Consider the following 22,419-nt stretch of genomic DNA (forward strand, 5'->3'; position numbering starts at 1 on the left):
TTTTCATTCTGAAACTTGCTTTCTGAAGCGCCTCCTTAGCCTCCTGCCAAATTTTGGAGAATTCCACAGACAAGCAATCTGCCGCCGGTACACCTGAGGTGGGGGACACAGGGAGAGGAATGCCGGGATGTTGCCCAAAAACAATGAAAAAAGGAGATTTAGACAAAGATTCGCTAGTATGGTTATTATAAGCGAATTCTGCCCAAGGAAGAAGAGACACCCAGTCATCATGATGAGCATTAGTAAAATGGCGAAGATAAGATGTAAGAATTTGATTCACCCGCTCCACTTGACCGTTAGACTGGGGATGGTATGCAGAAGAAAAATTTAGCGATACCTTCATAAGTCCACACAGAGCTCTCCAGAAACGGGAGGTAAACTGAACTCCATGGTCGGACACTATAAGCTGAGGGAATCCATGAAGCCGAAATATCTGATGAAGAAAGACCTTAGCTAGCTCAGGAGCTGAAGGTAAACCAGGTAGAGAGATGAAGTGCGCCATTTTGTAAAATCTATCTACCACTACCAAAATTACAGTACAATTAGAAGATTTCGGCATATCGGTGATGAAATCCATTGCAATGTGACTCCAGGGGACCGAGGGCACAGGAAGTAGATGGAGAGGTCCGGAAGGAAGCTGTCGAGGAACTTTGTTTCTAGCACATGAAGAACAAGAGGCAACGAAATCCAGGACATCTTGCCGAAGTGAAGGCCACCAGTAATGGCGAGAAATCAGGGAGAGAGTCTTCTTGCCCCCAACATGACCAGCGAATCGGGAAGAATGACCCCAACGTAAAACTTTCAGTTTGTCACGATTGGGTACGAAGGTCTTTCCCAGGGGTGTAGTGATCACCTTCAGAGGGGCCAACGAGACAATCTTAGCCGGGTCAAGAATATGTGCTGGTTTCTCCCCTTCATCCAGAGATTGAAAAGACCTTGACAGAGCGTCAGCTTTAATGTTCTTATTCCCAGGTCGGAAATGCAACTCAAAATCGAAACGTCCAAAAAACAAAGACCATCTGGCTTGTCGGGGGTTAAGCCTCTGAGCGGACTGGACATAGGACAGATTCTTGTGATCCGTAAAAATAACAAAAGGATGTACAGCCCCTTCCAGGAGGTATCGCCACTCTTCTAGAGCCAATTTTATGGCCAGTAATTCCTTGTCACCTATGGAATAGTTTCGCTCCGGAGGAGAGAAAGCTTTGGAGAAAAACCCACAGGTGACAAAACGACCCGAGTTAGACCTCTGAAGTAAGACCGCTCCTGCTCCAATAGAGGATGCATCACCTTCAAGGATAAACGGTTTGTTGGAATCAGGTTGATGGAGTACTGGTGCAGAAGCATACTCTTGCTTTAGAGTTTGGAAAGCAGCTTCGGCCTCGGCAGACCAGAAATTAGAGTTTGCCCCTTTGCGGATCAGAGCAGAAATTGGTTTGGTCAAAGAAGAAAAATTAGGGATGAACTGTCTATAGTAGTTGGCGAAGCCTAGGAATCGCTGAATAGCCTTCTCTCCTGAAGGACGTGGCCAATTTAGAATGGCCGACACTTTTTCAGTATCCATCTTCAGACCATCTTCAGAGACAATATAACCCAGGAAAGGTACAGAGGACTGTTCGAAGACACATTTCTCTATCTTCGCGAAAAGATGATTCTGTCTTAACCGTACTAAAACTTGGCGAACATCACGCCGATGAGTGGACAAATCTGGGGAGAAGATGAGGATGTCATCCAAATAAACCACGACTCTGGTATAGAGGCAATCACGAAAGATATCGTTGACGAACTCTTGGAAAACCGCGGGAGCATTGCAAAGTCCAAAAGGCATTACCAAATACTCGTAGTGACCGTCCCGAGTGTTGAATGCGGTTTTCCACTCGTCTCCCACACGGATACGGATCAAATTGTAGGCTCCTTGGTAAAAATTTGTGCTCCCCTCAGGCGGTCGAAGAGTTCAGAAATAAGAGGCAAAGGGTATTTATTCTTCACAGTGATGTTATTTAACCCTCTGTAGTCAATACACGGACGAAGGGTACCATCCTTCTTTTTCACAAAAAAGAAACCAGCCCCAGCTGGAGAAGAAGATTTTCGAATGAAACCTTTGGAAAGATTCTCTTGAATATACTCCGACATAGCTTGGGTCTCTGCCGGCGAGAGAGGATAAATTCTTCCTCTAGGAGGAGTGGTACCAGGTACCAGGTCTATGGGACAATCGTAGGGACGATATGGTGGAAGAGTATCAGCTTCCTTTTTGTCAAAAACATCCGCAAAGGAGGCATAAACAGAGGGTAACCCGGAGGGAATGGGAGTAGGAGAGGGGACACCAACAGGACGCACCGGCAACAGACAACGAGCCTGACAAGAATCCCCCCAGCGAAGAATGTTGCCCCTATGCCAATCTAAAAAGGGTTTGTGGACCCGTAGTGTTGTGAATTCCGTTCTCGGGCTCCCTCCTGTGGTCATGAGTGGTACTTTGTGAGTTCTGTTCTTGGGCTCCCTCTGGTGGCTTTGAGTGTTACGGCTGGTCTTTAGCTGGACTCCAGCTGCCTCGTTTCCTGCTAGGCTTGCTGCCTATTTAACTCCATCTGGACCTTTACTTGTTGCCTGCTGTCATTGTATTCAGTACTGGTTCAGATCTCTCTGGGACTTCCCTTGTGACCTGTCTCCTCGTGGAGAAGCTAAGTTCATGCTAGTCCATTTTTGCTCATTGCTATTTGAAAATGTTTCTCAGTATATTATGAGTTCAGTCCAGCTTGCTTATATGCTATTTGATTGCTAGCTGGAAGCTCTGGGGTGCGGAGTTGCGCCCCTCACATCGTGAGTCGGTGTGGGGGTCTTTTTGTATTCTCTGCGTGGATAACTTTTGTAGTATTTTATACTGACCGCACAGATTCCTTGCTATCTTCTGACTAGTTATTAGCGGGCCTCATTTGCTAAAACCTGTTTTCATTTCTATGTTTGTGTTTTCCCCTTAACTCACCGTTATTATTTGTGGGGGGCTGCCTACACTTTGGGGAAAATTTCTCTGAGGCAAGTGAGGCTTTGTTTCTCTCTAGGGGTAGCTAGTTTCTCAGGCTGTGAACGAGGCGTCTAGGCCGAGTTAGGAACGCTCCACGGCTGCCTATAGTGTGTGTTGATAGGATCAGGATTGCGGTCAGTAAAGTTCCCACTTTCCCAGAGTTTGTCCTTATTTTTGGGTTTACTTATCAGGTCAGTTCATGTGTTCTAACCACCAGGATCATAACAGTACAGCAGGCCCGTAAAGTGTTAATGCATCGCAAAAGAGGGATAAGAGAAGCTCTGAGGGTTTTTTTTTTTTTCCTTTGCAGTGTGTTTAGCCTCTCTCCTCCCCTTAATCTCTGGGTGGTTCAGGACTCAGCTGCAGATATGGACATTCAAGATCTGTCCTCTTGTGTGGATCAGCTCGCTACAAGGGTACAAAGCATTCAGGATTATGTAGTTCACAGTCCTATGTCAGAACCTAAAATACCAATTCCTGAGCTGTTCTCTGGAGATAGATCTAGGTTTTTGAATTTCAAAAATAATTGCAAATTGTTTCTTTCTCTGAGACCTCGTTCCTCTGGTGACCCTGCTCAGCAAGTTAAAATTATTATTTCTTTGTTACGTGGTGACCCTCAAGATTGGGCATTCTCCCTGGCGCCAGGAGATCCTGCATTGCTAAATGTGGATGCGTTTTTTCTGGCGCTTGGATTGCTTTATGAGGAACTTAATCTAGTAGACCAGGCAGAAAAGATTTTGCTGGCTCTCTCTCAGGGTCAGGATGAAGCAGAGGTTTACTGTCAGAAGTTTAGGAAGTGGTCTGTGCTCACTCAATGGAATGAGTGTGCCCTGGCAGCGATTTTCAGAAAGGGTCTTTCTGAAGCCCTTAAGGATGTTATGGTGGGGTTCCCCACGCCTGCGGGTCTGAATGAGTCAATGTCTTTGGCCATTCAGATTGATCGGCGTTTGCGGGAGCGCAAACCTGTGCACCATCTGGTGGTGTTTTCTGAACAGAAGCCTGAGTCTATGCAATGTGACAGGATTCTGACCAGAATTGAATGGCAAAATCACAGACGTCAGAAGGGGTTGTACTTTTACTGTGGTGACTCCACTCATGTTATCTCTGATTGTTCTAAGCGCACCAAAAGGTTCGCTAAGTCTGTCACCATTGGTACTGTACAGCCTAAATTCATTTTGTCTGTTACTTTGATTTGCTCTCTGTCATCCTACTCTGTTATGGCTTTTGTGGATTCAGGCGCTGCCCTGAATTTGATGGATTTGTCATTTGCCAGGCGCTGTGGTTTTATTTTGGAGCCATTGCAATTCCCTATTCCACTGAAGGGAATTGATGCTACGCCATTGGCCAAGAATAAGCCTCAGTACTGGACTCAAGTGACTATGTGCATGACTCCTGCACATCAGGAGGTTATTCGCTTTCTGGTGTTACATAATTTGCATGATGTTGTCGTGTTGGGTCTGCCATGGCTGCAGGTTCATAATCCAGTCCTGGATTGGAAAGCTTTGTCTGTGTCAAGTTGGGGTTGTCAAGGGGTACATGGTGATGTTCCTTTGGTGTCAATTGCTTCTTCTACTCCTTCTGAAGTCCCTGAATTTTTGTCGGATTACCAGGATGTATTTGATGAGCCCAAATCCAGTGCCCTACCTCCTCATAGGGATTGTGATTGTGCTATAAATTTGATTCCTGGTAGTAAGTTCCCTAAGGGTCGACTTTTTAATTTATCTGTGCCAGAACATGCCGCTATGCGGAGTTATATAAAGGAGTCATTGGAGAAAGGGCATATTTGTCCGTCCTCGTCACCTTTGGGTGCAGGGTTCTTTTTTTGTGGCCAAGAAGGATGGTTCTCTGAGACCCTGTATAGATTATCGCCTTCTAAATAAAATCACAGTCAAATTTCAGTACCCTTTGCCTCTGCTGTCCGATCTGTTTGCTCGGATTAGGGGGGCTAGTTGGTTCACCAAGATACAGTTAGGTCCATATATATTTGGACGAGACAACCTTTTTCTAATTTTGGTTATAGACATTACCACAATGAATTTTAAACAAAACAATTCAGATGCAGTTGAAGTTCAGACTTTCAGCTTTCATTTGAGGGTATCCACATTAAAATTGGATGAAGGGTTTAGGAGCTTCCGCTCCTTAAAGGGAACCTGTCACCCCCAAAATGGCTGGTGAGGTAAGCTCACCGGCATCAGGGGCTTATCTACAGCATTCTGTAATGCTGTAGATAAGCCGCCGATGTTACCTGAAAGAGGAGAAAAAGACGTTAGATTATACTCACCCAGGGGCGGCCCCGCTCTGGTCCGCGTCCGATGGGTGCCTCCGGTCCGCTCCGGCGCCTCCCATCTTCATTCCATGGCGTCCTCTTCGGGTCTTTACGCCGCGGCTCCGGCGCAGGCGTACTTTGTCTGCCCTGTTGAGGGCAGAGCAAAGTACTGCAGTGCGCAGGCGCCGGAAAGGTCAGAGAGGCCCGGCGCCTGCGCAATGCAGTACTTTGCTCTGCCCTCAATAGGGCAGACAAAGTACGCCTGCGCCGGAGCCGCGGCGCGAAGACCCGAAGAGGACGTCATGGAACGAAGATGGGAGGCGCCGGAGCGGACCGGAGACACCCATCGGACGCGGACCAGAGCGGGACCGCCCCTGGGTGAGTATAATCTAACGTCTTTTTCTCCTCTTTCAGGTAACATCGGCGGCTTATCTACAGCATTACAGAATGCTGTAGATAAGCCCCTGATGCCGGTGAGCTTACCTCACCAGCCATTTTGGGGGTGACAGGTTCCCTTTAACATGTGCCACCCTGTTTTTAAAGGGACCAAAAGTAATTGGACAATTGACTCCAAGGCTATTTCATGGACACGTGTGGGCAATCCCTTCATTATGTCATTCTCAATTAAGCAGATAAAAGGCCTGGAGTTGATTTGAGGTGTGGTGCTTGCATTTGGAATGGTTTGCTGTGAAGTAAATATGCGGTCAAAGGAGCTCTCCATGCAGGTGAAACAAGCCATCCTTAAGCTGCGAAAACAGAAAAAAACCCATCTGAAAAATTGCTACAATATTAGGAGTGGCAAAATCTACAGTTTGGTACATCCTGAGAAAGAAAGAAAGCACTGGTGAACTCATCAATGCAAAAAGACCTGGGTGCCCACGGAAGACAACAGCGGTGGATGATCGCAGAATAATCTCCATGGTGAAGAGAAACCTCTTCACAACAGCCAACCAAGTGAACAGCACTCTCCAGGAGGTCGGCGTATCAATATCCAAATCTACCATAAAGAGAAGACTGCATGAAAGTAAATACAGAGGGTTCACTGCACGGTGCAAGCCACTCATAAGCATCAAGAATAAAAAGGCTATACTGGACTTTGCTAAAAAACATCTAAAAAAGCCAGCACAGTTCTGGAAGAACATTCTTTGGACAGATGAAACCAAGATCAACCTCTACCAGAATGATGGAAAGAGAAAAGTATGGCGAAGGCGTGGTACAGCTCATGATCCAAAGCATACCACATCATCTGTAAAACACTGCAGAGGCAATGTGATGGCTTGGGCATGCATGGCTGCCAGTGGCACTGGGTCACTAGTGTTTATTGATGATGTGACACAGGACAGAAGCAGCCGAATGGATTCTGAGGTATTCAGAGCCATACTGTGTGCTCAGATCCAGCCAAATGCAGCCAAACTGGTTGGTTGTCGTTTCATACTACAGATGGACAATGACCCAAAACATAAAGCCAAAGCAACTCAGGAGTTTATTAAAGCAAAGAAGTGGAATATTCTTGAATGGCCAAGTCAGTCACCTGATCTGAACCCAATTGAGCATGCATTTCACTTGTTATAGACTAAACTTCAGACAGAAAGGCCCATAAACAAACAGCAACTGAAAACCAATGCAGTGAAGGCCTGGCAGAGCATCAAAAAGGAGGAAACGCAGCGTCTGGTGATGTCCATGAGTTCAAGACTTCAGGCAGTCATTGCCAACAAAGGATTTTCAACCAAGTACTAGAAATGAACATTTTATTTACAATTATTTAATATGTCCAATTACTTTTGGTCCCTTTAAAAACAGGGTGGCACATATTAAGGAGCTGAAACTCCTAAACCCTTCATCCAATTTTAATGTGAATACCCTCAAATGAAAGCTGAAAGTCTGAACTTCAACTGCATCTGATCCGTTTTGTTTAAAATTTATTGTGGTAATGTCTAGAACCAAAATTAGAATAATGTTGTCTCTGTCCAAATATATATGGACCGAACTGTAGATCTTCGAGGAGCTTATAATCTTGTGCGTATAAAGCAGGGCGATGAATGGAAAACAGCATTTAATACGCCCGAAGGTCATTTTGAGTACTTGGTGATGCCTTTTGGGCTTTATAATGCCCCTTCCGTGTTTCAGTCCTTCATGCACGACATCTTCCGAGAGTATCTGGATAGATTCATGATTGTGTACCTGGATGATATTTTGGTCTTTTCTGATGATTGGGAGTCTCATGTGAAGCAGGTCAGGATGGTGTTTCAGGTCCTGCGTGCCAATGCCTTGTTTGTGAAGGGCTCTAAATGTCTCTTTGGAGTCCAGAAGGTTTCCTTTTTGGGCTTTATTTTTTCCCCTTCTACTATCGAGATGGATCCAGTTAAAGTCCAGGCCATCTATCACTGGACTCAACCTACATCGGTGAAGAGCCTTCAGAAGTTCTTGGGCTTTGCTAATTTTTACCGTCGCTTCATCACTAATTTTTCTAGTGTGGTTAAGCCTTTGACGGATTTGACTAGAAAGGGTGCTGATGTGACGAATTGGTCTTCTGCGGCCGTTGAGGCCTTTCAGGAGCTGAAACGTCGGTTTTCTTCGGCTCCTGTCTTGCGTCAGCCTGATGTCTCTCTTCCCTTTCAGGTCGAGGTTGATGCTTCTGAGATTGGAGCAGGGGCTGTCTTGTCACAGAGAAGCTCTGATGGCTCGGTGATGAGACCATGTGCTTTCTTTTCTAGAAAGTTTTCGCCTGCCGAGCTGAATTATGATGTTGTTAATCGGGAGTTGTTGGCAATGAAGTGGGCATTCGAGGAGTGGCGACATTGGCTTGAGGGAGCCAAGCATCGCGTGGTGGTCTTGACGGATCACAAGAATTTGATTTATCTCGAGTCTGCCAAGCGGTTAAATCCTAGACAAGCTCGATGGTCGCTGTTTTTCTCCCGTTTTGATTTCGTGGTTTCATACCTTCCGGGCTCAAAGAATTTGAAGGCTGATGCTCTTTCTAGGAGTTTTGTGCCTGACTCTCCGGGAGTTTCTGAACCGGCTGGTATCCTAAGAGAGGGGGTAATCTTGTCTGCCATCTCCCCTGATTTGCGGCGGGTGCTGCAGGAATTTCAGGCCGATAGACCTGACCGTTGTCCACCGGAGAGACTGTTTGTCCCGGATAGATGGACCAGTAGAGTTATTTCCGAGGTTCATTCTTCGGTGTTAGCGGGTCATCCTGGGATCTTTGGTACCAGGGATTTGGTGGCTAGGTCCTTTTGGTGGCCTTCTTTGTCGCGGGATGTGCGTTCCTTTGTGCAGTCCTGTGGGATTTGTGTTCGGGCCAAGCCTTGCTGTTCTCGTGCCAGTGGATTGCTTTTGCCTTTGCCTGTCCCGAAGAGGCCTTGGACGCATATTTCCATGGATTTTATTTCGGATCTTCCAGTCTCTCAGAGGATGTCTGTCATCTGGGTGGTTTGTGATCGTTTTTCTAAAATGGTCCATTTGGTGCCCTTGCCTAAGTTACCCTCCTCCTCCGATTTGGTTCCTCTGTTTTTTCAGAATGTGGTTCGTTTGCATGGTATTCCGGAGAACATTGTGTCTGACAGAGGGTCCCAGTTTGTGTCCAGATTTTGGCGGTCCTTTTGTGCTAAGATTGGCATTGATTTGTCTTTTTCTTCGGCCTTCCATCCTCAGACGAATGGCCAAACCGAACAAACTAATCAGACCTTGGAAACTTATCTGAGATGTTTTGTTTCTGCTGATCAGGATGATTGGGTGACTTTTTTGCCATTGGCTGAGTTCGCCCTCAATAATCGGGCTAGTTCTGCTACCTTGGTTTCGCCTTTTTTTTGTAATTCTGGTTTTCATCCTCGTTTTTCCTCAGGTCAGGTTGAGCCTTCTGACTGTCCTGGGGTGGATTCTGTGGTGGATAGGTTGCAGCAGATTTGGAACCACGTAGTGGATAATTTAACGTTGTCACAGGAGAAGGCTCAGCGCTTTGCTAATCGCCATCGCTGTGTGGGTCCCCGACTTCGTGTGGGGGATTTGCTATGGTTGTCATCTCGTTATGTTCCTATGAAGATTTCCTCTCCTAAGTTCAAACCTCGTTTCATCGGTCCTTATAAGATTTCAGAAATCCTCAATCCGGTGTCATTTCGTTTGGACCTCCCGGCATCTTTTACCATTCATAATGTGTTCCATAGGTCATTGTTGCGGAGGTATGTGGTGCCTGTGGTTCCTTCTGTTGATCCTCCTGCTCCGGTGTTGGTCGAGGGAGAATTGGAGTATGTGGTGGAGAAGATCTTGGATTCTCATATTTCGAGACGGAAGCTTCAGTACTTGGTTAAATGGAAGGGCTATGGTCAGGAGGATAATTCCTGGGTTGTTGCCTCTGATGTCCATGCTGCCGATTTGGTTCGTGCCTTTCATTTGGCTCATCCTGATCGGCCTGGGAGCTCTGGTGAGGGTTCGGTGACCCCTCCTCAAGGGGGGGTACTGTTGTGAATTCCGTTCTCGGGCTCCCTCCTGTGGTCATGAGTGGTACTTTGTGAGTTCTGTTCTTGGGCTCCCTCTGGTGGCTTTGAGTGTTATGGCTGGTCTTTAGCTGGACTCCAGCTGCCTCATTTCCTGCTAGGCTTGCTGCCTATTTAACTCCATCTGGACCTTTACTTGTTGCCTGCTGTCGTTGTATTCAGTACTGGTTCAGATCTCTCTGGGACTTCCCTTGTGACCTGTCTCCTCGTGGAGAAGCTAAGTTCATGCTAGTCCATTTTTGCTCATTGCTATTTGAAAATGTTTCTCAGTATATTATGAGTTCAGTCCAGCTTGCTTATATGCTATTTGATTGCTAGCTGGAAGCTCTGGGGTGCGGAGTTGCGCCCCTCACATCGTGAGTCGGTGTGGGGGTCTTTTTGTATTCTCTGTGTGGATAACTTTTGTAGTATTTTATACTGACCGCACAGATTCCTTGCTATCTTCTGACTATTTAGTTATTAGCGGGCCTCATTTGCTAAAACCTGTTTTCATTTCTATGTTTGTGTTTTCCCCTTAACTCACCGTTATTATTTGTGGGGGGCTGCCTACACTTTGGGGAAAATTTCTCTGAGGCAAGTGAGGCTTTGTTTCTCTCTAGGGGTAGCTAGTTTCTCAGGCTGTGAACGAGGCGTCTAGGCCGAGTTAGGAACGCTCCACGGCTGCCTATAGTGTGTGTTGATAGGATCAGGATTGCGGTCAGTAAAGTTCGCACTTTCCCAGAGCTTGTCCTTATTTTTGGGTTTACTTATCAGGTCAGTTCATGTGTTCTAACCACCAGGATCATAACACCGTAGCCACGGAAGACCGAGAAGGATGGGATGAGAAATGTTGGCTAAAACGAAAAACGAGATTCGCTCCCTATAAAGAGCCCCTACTTGAAGCTCAACAACCTGAGTGACTTGAGTGACAGTCTCTTGCAGAGGTCTTCCAGCTACGGAAGCTAGAAAAAGAGGATTCTCTAAAAACTTAACGGGGACAGAGAACTTAATAACCTCCTCTAATCTAATAAAATTTCCCGCAGCACCAGAGTCCACATAGGCCTCAAGTGAAATGCGCTTATCATGAGCGTGCAATAAAACTGACAGAGTGAGGGTTTGAGAGGGTTCACATGCACCTAGGGAGGCCTCTCTTACCTGACCTAGGTGGAGGAGTTTTCCGGACGTTCAGGGCAGGCACGAAGAAGATGAGAGGAACTCCCACAATAAAAACAGAGACCCTGGGCGCGTCTCTCCTTTCGACGTTGTTCGGAGAGTTTAATGTGATCCACTTGCATTGGTTCAGGAGCAGAGACCGAAGCAGAGGCTCTGGGCCGCAGACTAGGAGGTCTACGGGAGGGTATGGACGAGCGAAGGAATCTTCTCTCTCGAGCTCGCTCCTGAAAGCGAAGGTCTATGCGAGTAGCCAAGGAAATTAAATCCTCCATTTGTTGGAGTATCACGACCTGCCAATTCGTCTTTAATACGACTAGAAAGCCCCCGCCAAAATGCCCCACTAACGCCTCATTATTCCAACCCAAGTCAGAAGATAATGTCCGAAACTGAATAGCGTATTGCCCCACCGTCAAGGAGCCCTGCAGTAAATTAAACAAAGCCTCAGTAGTTGAGGCCAAGCGACCTGGCTCATCAAAAACCTGACGAAAGGTCTCCAAGAATGGAGTGAGCTGAAGTACCACTAGATCATCCAGCTCCCAAAGAGGATTCACCCATGCTAAAGCATCTCCCTCTAAATGGGAAACAATGAAAGCCACCTTGGACCGATCCGTAGGATACTGCATGGGAAGGAGCTCAAAATGAAGACGGCACTGATTGAGAAATCCCCGACATTGTTTGGTATCCCCGTTATAGCGAGGAGGTTTGGCCAAACGAGGAGAGGGATGAGGAGCAAGAGCTGGGGAAGGAACGGACGTAGCAGACTGGAGAGAAAGCAGTCGACTATCTACAGAAGCCATATACCCCAGAATTTGGGACTGAGCGTCGCGCTGCTGAGCCAGTTCTTGTTGTAAACCGGCCAGCTGAGAGGCATTCCCCGGGTCGGAGACCTGGAGGGCAGAGAGACTGGAGTCCATAGACTTCATGAAAGACATCATGCAGGATTGGATCTCCCGCAGAAAAAGAAGCTCTTTCTGCATGGCTGCAGCTCCAGCGGGGTCCATGGCCTTTGCGTTCTATTAGGTCTAGAGAAGTGGACCCTCTGGGTCACGGCTTCAGAGCCCCCGAGGACGAGTGGACCAGATGATGCCTCCCCCTATACAGGGAGAGTTAGGGACAAGCCCAAGGAGGATGAAGCCGCAACTGCCGGAGCCAAAGGGGCGACTGTAGTTAGAGCACAGAGAGAACGACAGGCAGCGGGGAGATGGGACTAGTGGAGAAACTAAAATGGCAGAGGCAGCAAAGGCAAGGTACTAACCGATAAGATGCTGGTACTCGAGAGATGGAGACAACGGAGCCTTTGGACTGGCCAGGAATGGCAGGAACACAGGACAGGCAGAACAAGGCAGGAGCCCAGGACTTGGCAGGACATGGCAGGAACACAGGACTTGGCAGGACACCGCAGGAACACAGGACTAGGCAGGATATGGCAGGAACACAGGACTTGGTTGGATACGGCAGGAACACAGGACTGGGCTGGATATGGCAGGAACACAGGACTGGGCAGGAGACAGCAAACTATGGATGTAAGAGACACTGCGGAGATAACACGGATCAGAGCCAAAGAAGCTAAGGGATTGCTGGCGATTAAGCAGAAAACGCAATAGACGCAAAGGCGTCTAAGCAGGGCAGGCGCTGGGAAGAAGTACCCGACGGGCGCCGCCATATTGGACGCGGAGCCGCCGGGTCACGACCTCCCAGCAGCCCCAGCGACGAAAGGAGCGTGTCTGCGCATGCGCGAAGCACAGTAGGGACGAGTGCCGGAAAAGCAAGAAGACAGAGAAGAGGAGGGAGCATCGGGAGCACGTCGGCCGGACAGGTAAGTATGACAAGGCGGTGTAACAAGGTGCAGTATCCCAGAAAGAGCATTGTGGAGGGCCCGGTTACTGTTGTGGGACACGTGCTTGTATAATGCGGGGATGGCACACTGGGAGAAATAGTGGTGGCTGGGGACCGAAAACACATCTATATGGTCAATAAATACAGTATCATGTAACCCTGTAGTTAGAGCATGGTCATCCTGGGCAACAAACATGATAATGGGAATTGCCGGGGATAACCATGCTCTAACTAGAGGGTTTCCCAGAAAACTATCCTGTGGACCCAGATGAGTATACATGGTTTTTATAAAGCTTACTTAGCCCACTATTTGCACCTATGTCATAGCTATGTTGGCATCGATGTATTTGAAATAGATAGTGGTGCAAGGTTGCGGTTCTGAGATGTGATCTATGGGACATCTCACAAAGAGTTGTATAAGATGAGCAGGTCTATTGTATACCACTAAATCATTTTTGAAATTGCTGTATAGGGGACCACACAACAGTGATCCAAGTTTGATATGTGATCAGTCCCACATGATACTGTATTTATTGACCATATAGATGTGTTTTTGGTTATGAACTGTATACCTAAAACGGTTTAATACATCTGGACTACTATGGCATACTAAGTGCGTACATAATATGGCACAAGTATCATGATATAGCTAATTAGTTAAAAGATTCCATGGAATTTGGATATCTATGTATTTGATTTGATATGTCTTTTCTGGTATGAAATGTATACCTAATTGGTTTAATACATCTGGACTACTACAGCATACCAGGTGCACACTTAATACGACATAAGTATCGTGACTAGTGTTGAGCGATACTTTCCGATATCGGAAAGTATCGGTATCGGAAATTATAGGCCGATACCGTCAAAATATCGGATCTAATCCGATACCGATACCCGATCCCAATGCAAGTCAATGGGACGAAAATATCGGAATTAAAATAAACCCTTTATAAACTTGTAGGTTCATTCTACATGAAGGAAAACAACTAAGAATAATGTAGGATGTATTGGGGGACGTGGCGGAGACATTAAAGGCACAGAGGTTTAGCCCAATGTAATAGAATAGCAGGATTTTTTTTTTTTATGACGTTCGGCGGTAGAAAGATTTTGACTATGTTAATTTTTTTTTTATTTTGTCAGATATTGATGTTTCACTACTTCCACGCCCTTCACCTTCTTTTTTACTTCTCCCACACTTTCTTCTTCATTATCCTCATCATCAGCTTCTTTGACATCAACTTCTTCACCTTATTCATCTTCTTCTTCATCTTCTACCTATTATTTTTTGGTTACATTGTTCATATTCTTTTTATTTTACTATTATCTTCATCATATTCTACTTCTTCATCATATTCTTATTTGTGACAGGCATTCCCGTAGTTGTTATCTATAAAAGTTTGAAGATTACACCTTCCGTTCTGCCTGTCACAAAAGAGTTACATTTGTCCGCGTTCAGTTTGGCCTGCAGCATCAGGCTTTATCCAGGGGCACCACGAGGAGGAACGGACTCACCCCATACACTGCTTAGTCTTCTTCTGCTTATAATTTAGATAATATTTTTTGCTCTGATATTTAGTGTTATGCTTAATGTTCTTCTGCTCTTTGTTCTGCAGCCTCTTGTTCTTCTGCTTCTCGGTCTTCCAGGTCGTCGTCGTCTCCAGGGTCGTCGTCTCCGGGGTCGTCGTCATCGGGGTGGTCTTCAGGGTCGTCGTCTCCGGGGTCGTCGTCATCGGGGTGGTCTTCAGGGTCATCGTCTCCAGGGTCGTTGTCATCACGGTGGTTGTCGTCTCTGGTGTCGTCGTCATCTTAGGGGTGGTCTTCCGGGTCATCGTGTTTAGTCTCTTGAACTTGGAAATGTAGCAGAAGGTACAAGAAGGCTGAGAAAATGCCGAGAACCAGCTGATGGAACTGGAACTCGGATGGCTACCCGAAGGTCCAAGAGCCAATGGAACTACCGAGGACCAGCTGACGTTACTGGAACCCGGTTACTAAGCAGGAGGTACTCGTGCCTGAAAGCACTACCAAGGACCACCTGACGTTGGTGGAACTCGGATACCCAGAGGGAGGCACCTAAGCCAAAGGCTCTGCCCGGAACCAGCTGACGGTACTGGAACCAGGATGGGGAGCAGAAGGAACAAGAGCAAAAGACACTGCCGAGAACCAGCTGACGGTGCTGGAACCCGGATGGGTAGCCGAAGGTCCAAGAGCCAATGGAACTACCGAAGACCAGCTGACGTTACTGGAACCCGGTTACTAAGCAGGAGGTACCCGTGCCTGAAAGCACTACCAAGGACCACCTGACGTTGGTGGAACTCGGATACCCAGAGGGAGGCACCTAAGCCAAAGGCTCTGCCCGGAACCAGCTGACGGTACTGGAACCAGGATGGGGAGCAGAAGGTACAAGAGCAAGTGTCTGCGTGGCTTTTGCAGGACACGATGCCGGCTGCACAGCAGGGGAACAGCTGGCGGTGCTGAACCCCACTGACACATTGGCTGGTGTTTTTCTCTGTGCAGCTAGCAGTACCGGGCCCCAACTGGCGGTGTTAGAGCCCGGGTTCAGCAGGAGGAGGAGATGGAGCAGAGTGTAGGCCGAAGCCTGCACTGGCGGCAGCTTTGGGTCTGTTGTGCCTGCGTGGCAGTTGCAGGACACGTTGCCGGCTGCACAGCAGGGGAACAGCTGGCGGTGCTGAACCCCACTGACACATTGGCTGGTGTTTGGCTCTGTGCAGCTAGCAGTACCGGGCCCCAACTTGCGGTGTTGCAGCCCGGGCTCTGCAGGGGGAGCAGAGTGTAGGCCGAAGCCTACTTGAACCAATTTCAAAGGTAACCTTTAACCCCCCCTCAGGGGTTACAAAGTAGAAGAGCCACAGCTTATGCAGCAGTAGTGCTGCACAAGTCAAAGGTTGCTCTTTTAATTTTGCTCCTTGCACACGCTGAATGAAACACGTATAACATTTAGCCCTTTATACAGTCAAACTGTGTTGGAGGCGCGAGTTCCGTTTGTAATGAGACGCAGCACAGATGTCAAGAATCCCACCTTGGTGCTGGGTGCAGCCTCCTGAGCGTTGTTATTTGCTGTACAGGAGTCTGCGCTGTCGTGTTATCCCCTGGCCTAGCGCTGTTAGCGCTGCCCATCTTCTGACCTCATTTAATGTCGGCCGCTGCGGTTCGCGATGACCATGAATCCCAGCCCCGCGGTGTCTTAACATTGTTAAAACACTGCGGGGCTGTGATTCATGGCCTGGCGCAGCACATATGTTCGCCTCTCGCACTCGGGTCCTTACACCCGCTGCAGACTGTGCGGCGTCAGCTGATCCCTTATCGCATGCCACGGCCATGAAGCCGCACAGTCTGAAGAAGGCGGAAGGAGATGAGGGACAGGCGAACTGATGCACTGCTCATGCCCATCAATCACACCCTCGCAGTCCCAATAAATAAGACACCGAGGGGCGTTGTGTGGGTCAGGGCGGCCGCAGAGGCGCAGGCAGCCAAACAATGATGCCAGAAGATGGGCAGCGCTACCAAGGGGGTTGCAGCGTGTCATTACAAAGGAAAGTCACACCCCCGGGACGGTTAAATGGTCACACAGAGGACACATTTCAGACGTGTTTTCAGTTCCACATGTGCGAGGAGAATACGTTTCTGAGCCACCTTGCACACATGCAGCATTACTGCTGTACAAGTTGGCTGTAAAACATAGAAACACCTGGGGGAGGGGGGACAGGTTCCCTTCAATTTCAGTTCTTGTGTCTGCGTGGCGGTCGCAGGACACGTTGCCGGCTACACAGCAGGGGAACAGCTGGCGGTGCTGAACCCCACTGACACATTGGCTGGTGTTTTTCTCTGTGCAGCTAGCAGTACCGGGCCCCAACTGACGGTGTTAGAGCCCGGGGTCAGCAGGAGGAGGAGATGGAGCAGAGTGTAGGCCGAAGCCTGCACTGGCGGCAGCTTTGGGTCTGTTGTGCCTGCGTGGCTGTTGCAGGACACGTTGCCGGCTGCACAGCAGGGGAACAGCTGGCGGTGCTGAACCCCACTGACACATTGGCTGGTGTTTGGCTCTGTGCAGCTAGCAGTACCGGGCCCCAACTGGCGGTGTTAGAGCCCGGGGTCAGCAGGAGGAGGAGATGGAGCAGAGTGTAGGCCGAAGCCTGCACTGGCGGCAGCTTTGGGTCTGTTGTGCCTGCGTGGCTGTTGCAGGACACGTTGCCGGCTGCACAGCAGGGGAACAGCTGGCGGTGCTGAACCCCACTGACACATTGGCTGGTGTTTTTCTCTGTGCAGCTAGCAGTACCAGGCCCCAACTGGCGGTGTTGGAGCCCGGGCTCTGCAGGGGGAGCAGAGTGTAGGCCGAAGCCTAATTGAACCAATTTCAAAGGTAACCTTTAACCCCCCCTCAGGGGTTACAAAGTAGAAGAGCCACAGCTTATGCAGCAGTAGTGCTGCACAAGTCAAAGGTTGCTCTTTTAATTTTGCTCCTTGCACACGCTGAATGAAACACGTATAACATTTAGCCCTTTATACAGTCAAACTGTGTTGGAGGCGCGAGTTCCCTTTGTAATGAGACGCAGCACAGATGTCAAGAATCCCACCTTGGTGCTGGGTGCAGCCTCCTGAGCGTTGTTATTTGCTGTACAGGAGTCTGCGCTGTCGTGTTATCCCCTGGCCTAGCGCTGTTAGCGCTGCCCATCTTCTGACCTCATTTAATGTCGGCCGCTGCGGTTCGCGATGACCATGAATCCCAGCCCCGCGGTGTCTTAACATTGTTAAAACACTGCGGGGCTGTGATTCATGGCCTGGCGCAGCACATATGTTCGCCTCTCGCACTCGGGTCCTTACACCCGCTGCAGACTGTGCGGCGTCAGCTGATCCCTTATCGCATGCCACGGCCATGAAGCCGCACAGTCTGAAGAAGGCGGAAGGAGATGAGGGACAGGCGAACTGATGCACTGCTCATGCCCATCAATCACACCCTCGCAGTCCCAATAAATAAGACACCGAGGGGCGTTGTGTGGGTCAGGGCGGCCGCAGAGGCGCAGGCAGCCAAACAATGATGCCAGAAGACGGGCAGCGCTACCAAGGGGGTTGCAGCGTGTCATTACAAAGGAAAGTCACACCCCCGGGACGGTTAAATGGTCACACAGAGGACACATTTCAGACGTGTTTTCAGTTCCACATGTGCGAGGAGAATACGTTTATGAGCCACCTTGCACACATGCAGCATTACCGCTGTACAAGGTGGCCTTAAAAACGTACAAACGCCTGGGGGAGGGGGGACAGGTTCCCTTCAATTTCAGTTCTTGTGTCTGCGTGGCTTTTGCAGGACACGATGCCGGCTGCACAGCAGGGGAACAGCTGGCGGTGCTGAACCCCACTGACACATTGGCTGGTGTTTTTCTCTGTGCAGCTAGCAGTACCGGGCCCCAACTGGCGGTGTTAGAGCCCGGGGTCAGCAGGAGGAGGAGATGGAGCAGAGTGTAGGCCGAAGCCTGCACTGGCGGCAGCTTTGGGTCTGTTGTGCCTGCGTGGCTGTTGCAGGACACGTTGCCGGCTGCACAGCAGGGGAACAGCTGGCGGTGCTGAACCCCACTGACACATTGGCTGGTGTTTGGCTCTGTGCAGCTAGCAGTACCGGGCCCCAACTGGCGGTGTTGGAGCCCGGGCTCTGCAGGGGGAGCAGAGTGTAGGCCGAAGCCTACTTGAACCAATTTCAAAGGTAACCTTTAACCCCCCATCAGGGGTTACAAAGTAGAAGAGCCACAGCTTATGCAGCAGTAGTGCTGCACAAGTCAAAGGTTGCTCTTTTAATTTTGCTCCTTGCACACGCTGAAAGGAACACGTATAACATTTAGGCCCTTACACATTCAAACTGATTTTGAGGCGTGAGTTCCCTTCGTAAAGAGACGAGGTACAGCTGGCAAAAATGCCACCTTGGTGCTTTGCGCGGCCTCCTGAGCATCGTTATTTGTTGCACAGGAGTCTGCGCTGTCGTGTTATCCCTTGGCCTTGCGCTGTTAGCGCTGACCATCCTCTGACATCATGTTATGTCGGCTGTTGCGGTTTGCGATGACCATGCATCCCAGCCCCCCAGTGTGTTAACATTGTTAAAACACTGCGGGGCTTGGATTCATGGCCTGGCGCAGTACATATGTTCGCCTCTCACACTCGGGTCCTTACGCCCGCTTCAGACTGTGCGGCGTCAGCTGATCCCTTATCGCATGCCGCGGCCATGAAGCCGCACAGTCTGAGGAAGGCGGAAGGAGATGAGGGACAGGCGAAGAAATGCACCGTTCATGCCCATCAATCACACCCTCGCAGTCCAAATAAATAAGACACCGAGGGGCGTTGTGTGGGGCAAGGCGGCCGCAGAGGCGCAGGCAGCCAAACAATGATATCAGAAGACGGGCAGCGCTACCAAGGAGCTTGTTGCGTGTCAATACAAAGGAAAATCACACCTGAGGGACGTTTTAATGGTCGCAGAGGACTCATTTTTAGACGTGTTCACTTCAATATGGGCAAGGAGATTAAGTTTCTGAGCCACCTTGCACACATGCAGCATTACTGTCGTACAAGGTGGCTGTAAAACGTAAAAACGCCTGGGGGAGGGGGGACAGGTTTCCTTCAATTTCATTTCTTGTGTCTGCGTGGCTGTTGCAGGACACGTTGCCGGCTACACAGCAGGGGAACAGCTGGCGGTGGTGAACCCCACTGACACATTGGCTGGTGTTTGGCTCTGTGCAGCTAGCACATCTGGGCCCCAACTGGCGGTGTTAGAGCCCAGGGTCAGCAGGAGGAGGAGAGGGAGCAGAGTGTAGGCCGAAGCCTGCACTGGAGCAAGTTGAAAGGGAAACTTTAACCCCCCCCCCCCCAGGCGTTTGTAGCTGAAAGAGCCATCGTGTACAGCACTAATGCTGGAAAAGGTAAACTTAGCTCTTTTAATTATGGTCCTTGCACATGCTGAACCTAACACTTATAAAAAGTGTCCCCTCCTACCGTGATACCGTCCGGTAGGTGGAACTTTCCTTTGTGATGTGACGCAGCACAGCCGTCATTCTTACCCCCTTGGCGCCGTGCGCCGCCTCCTCAGCGTTGTTTGAATCAGTCCCGGAGCCTGCGCTCTTAGGTTAGCCCTTGGCCATGCACACATTTTGCGCTGCCCGTCTTCTGACATCATTTGGTGTCAGGCTGGCTGTGCCTGTGCGGCCGCGCTGGCCGAGAGCCCGCCTCGTACTGTCTTCTGATTTAATCCCACTGGGGGCCTGATATCCATGGACATGCGCAGTGCATATCTGAACCTCCACCTCTCACTCATCTCCCTACGGCTTCTTCTGACTGTGCGCTGTCACGGCCGTGGCATGCTATTAGGGACCAGCTGACACCGCACAGTTTGAATAAGCCGTAGGGAGATGAGTGAGAGGTGGAGGTTCAGATATGCACTGCGCATGTTCATGGATCTCTGGCCCCCAGTGGGATTAAATCAGAAGAGACAGTACGAGGCGGGCTCTCGGCCAGCGCGGCCGCACAGGCGCAGCCAGCCTGACACGAAATGATGTCAGAAGACGGGCAGCGCAAAATGTGTGCATGGCCAAGGGCTAACCTAACAGCGCAGGCTCCGGGACTGATTCAAACAACGCTGAGGAGGCGGCGCACGGCGCCAAGGGGGTAAGAATGACGGCTGTGCTGCGTCACATCACAAAGGAAAGTTCCACCAACCGGACGGTATCACGGTAGGAGGGGACACTTTTCATAAGTGTTAGGATCAGCATGTGCAAGGAGCACCACGAAAAGAGGCACTTTTTCCCTTTGCATCATTACTGCTGCACAAGGTGGCTCCTTCAGTAACAAACGCCTGGGGGGGGGACAGGTTCCCTTAAATTTAACTTGTTGTGCCTGCGTGGCGGTCGCAGTACACGTTGCCGGCTGCACAGCAGGGGAACAGCTGGCGGTGCTGAACCCCACTAACACATTGGCGAGGTGTTTGGCTCTGTGCGGACAGCACTTCTGGACGGCAACTAGCGGTGTTGGAGCCCAGGGACAGGTGGAGGAGGAGGAGGTAGGAGGAGGTAGGAGGGATTGCCACACACACAGCTGGGGAACAGCTGACGTTACTGAACCCCAATAACAGAGGAGCGACTGTTGGGACTGTGCGGACAGCACTTCTGGACGGCAACTAGCGGTGTTGGAGCCCAGGGACAGGTGGAGGAGGAGGAGGTAGGAGGAGGTAGGAGGAATTGCCACACACACAGCAGGGGAACAGCTGACGTTACTGAACCCCAATAACAGAGGAGGGACTGTTGGGACTGTGCGTACAGCACTACCAGGCAACAACTAGCGGTGTTGGAGCCCAGGGACAGGTGGAGGAGGAGGAGTTGGAGGAGGTAGGAGGGATTGCCACACACACAGCAGGGGAACAGCTGACGTTACTGAACCCCAATAACAGAGGAGGGACTGTTGGGACTGTGCGTACAGCACTACCAGGCAACAACTAGCGGTGTTGGAGCCCAGGGACAGGTGGAGGAGGAGGAGGTGGAGGAGGTAGGAGGGATTTCCACACACACAGCAGGGGAACAGCTGACGTTACTGAACCCCAATAACAGAGGAGGGACTGTTGGGACTGTGCGTACAGCACTACCAGGCAACAACTAGCGGTGTTGGAGCCCAGGGACAGGTGGAGGAGGAGGAGGTGGAGGAGGTAGGAGGGATTGCCACACACACAGCTGGGGAACAGCTGACGTTACTGAACCCCAATAACAGAGGAGCGACTGTTGGGACTGTGCGGACAGCACTTCTGGACGGCAACTAGCGGTGTTGGAGCCCAGGGACAGGTGGAGGAGGAGGAGGTAGGAGGAGGTAGGAGGGATTGCCACACACACAGCAGGGGAACAGCTGACGTTACTGAACCCCAATAACAGAGGAGGGACTGTTGGGACTGTGCGTACAGCACTACCAGGCAACAACTAGCGGTGTTGGAGCCCAGGGACAGGTGGAGGAGGAGGAGGTGGAGGAGGTAGGAGGGATTGCCACACACACAGCAGGGGAACAGCTGACGTTACTGAACCCCAATAACAGAGGAGGGACTGTTGGGACTGTGCGTACAGCACTACCAGGCAACAACTAGCGGTGTTGGAGCCCAGGGACAGGTGGAGGCGGAGGAGGTGGAGGAGGTAGGAGGGATTGCCACACACACAGCAGGGGAACAGCTGACGTTACTGAACCCCAATAACAGAGGAGGGACTGTTGGGACTGTGCGTACAGCACTACCAGGCAACAACTAGCGGTGTTGGAGCCCAGGGACAGGTGGAGGAGGAGGAGGTGGAGGAGGTAGGAGGGATTTGCCACACACACAGCAGGGGAACAGCTGACGTTACTGAACCCCAATAACAGAGGAGGGACTGTTGGGACTGTGCGTACAGCACTACCAGGCAACAACTAGCGGTGTTGGAGCCCAGGGACAGGTGGAGGAGGAGGAGGTGGAGGAGGTAGGAGGGATTGCCACACACACAGCTGGGGAACAGCTGACGTTACTGAACCCCAATAACAGAGGAGGGACTGTTGACTGTGCGCACAGCACTACCAGGCAACAACTAGCGGTGTTGGAGCCCAGGGACAGGAGGGGGAGGTGGAGGTGAAGGAGATAGGAGGGATTGCCACACACA

Source organism: Ranitomeya variabilis, chromosome 3, assembly GCF_051348905.1.
Source record: "Ranitomeya variabilis isolate aRanVar5 chromosome 3, aRanVar5.hap1, whole genome shotgun sequence".
Classification (NCBI taxonomy): domain Eukaryota; kingdom Metazoa; phylum Chordata; class Amphibia; order Anura; family Dendrobatidae; genus Ranitomeya; species Ranitomeya variabilis.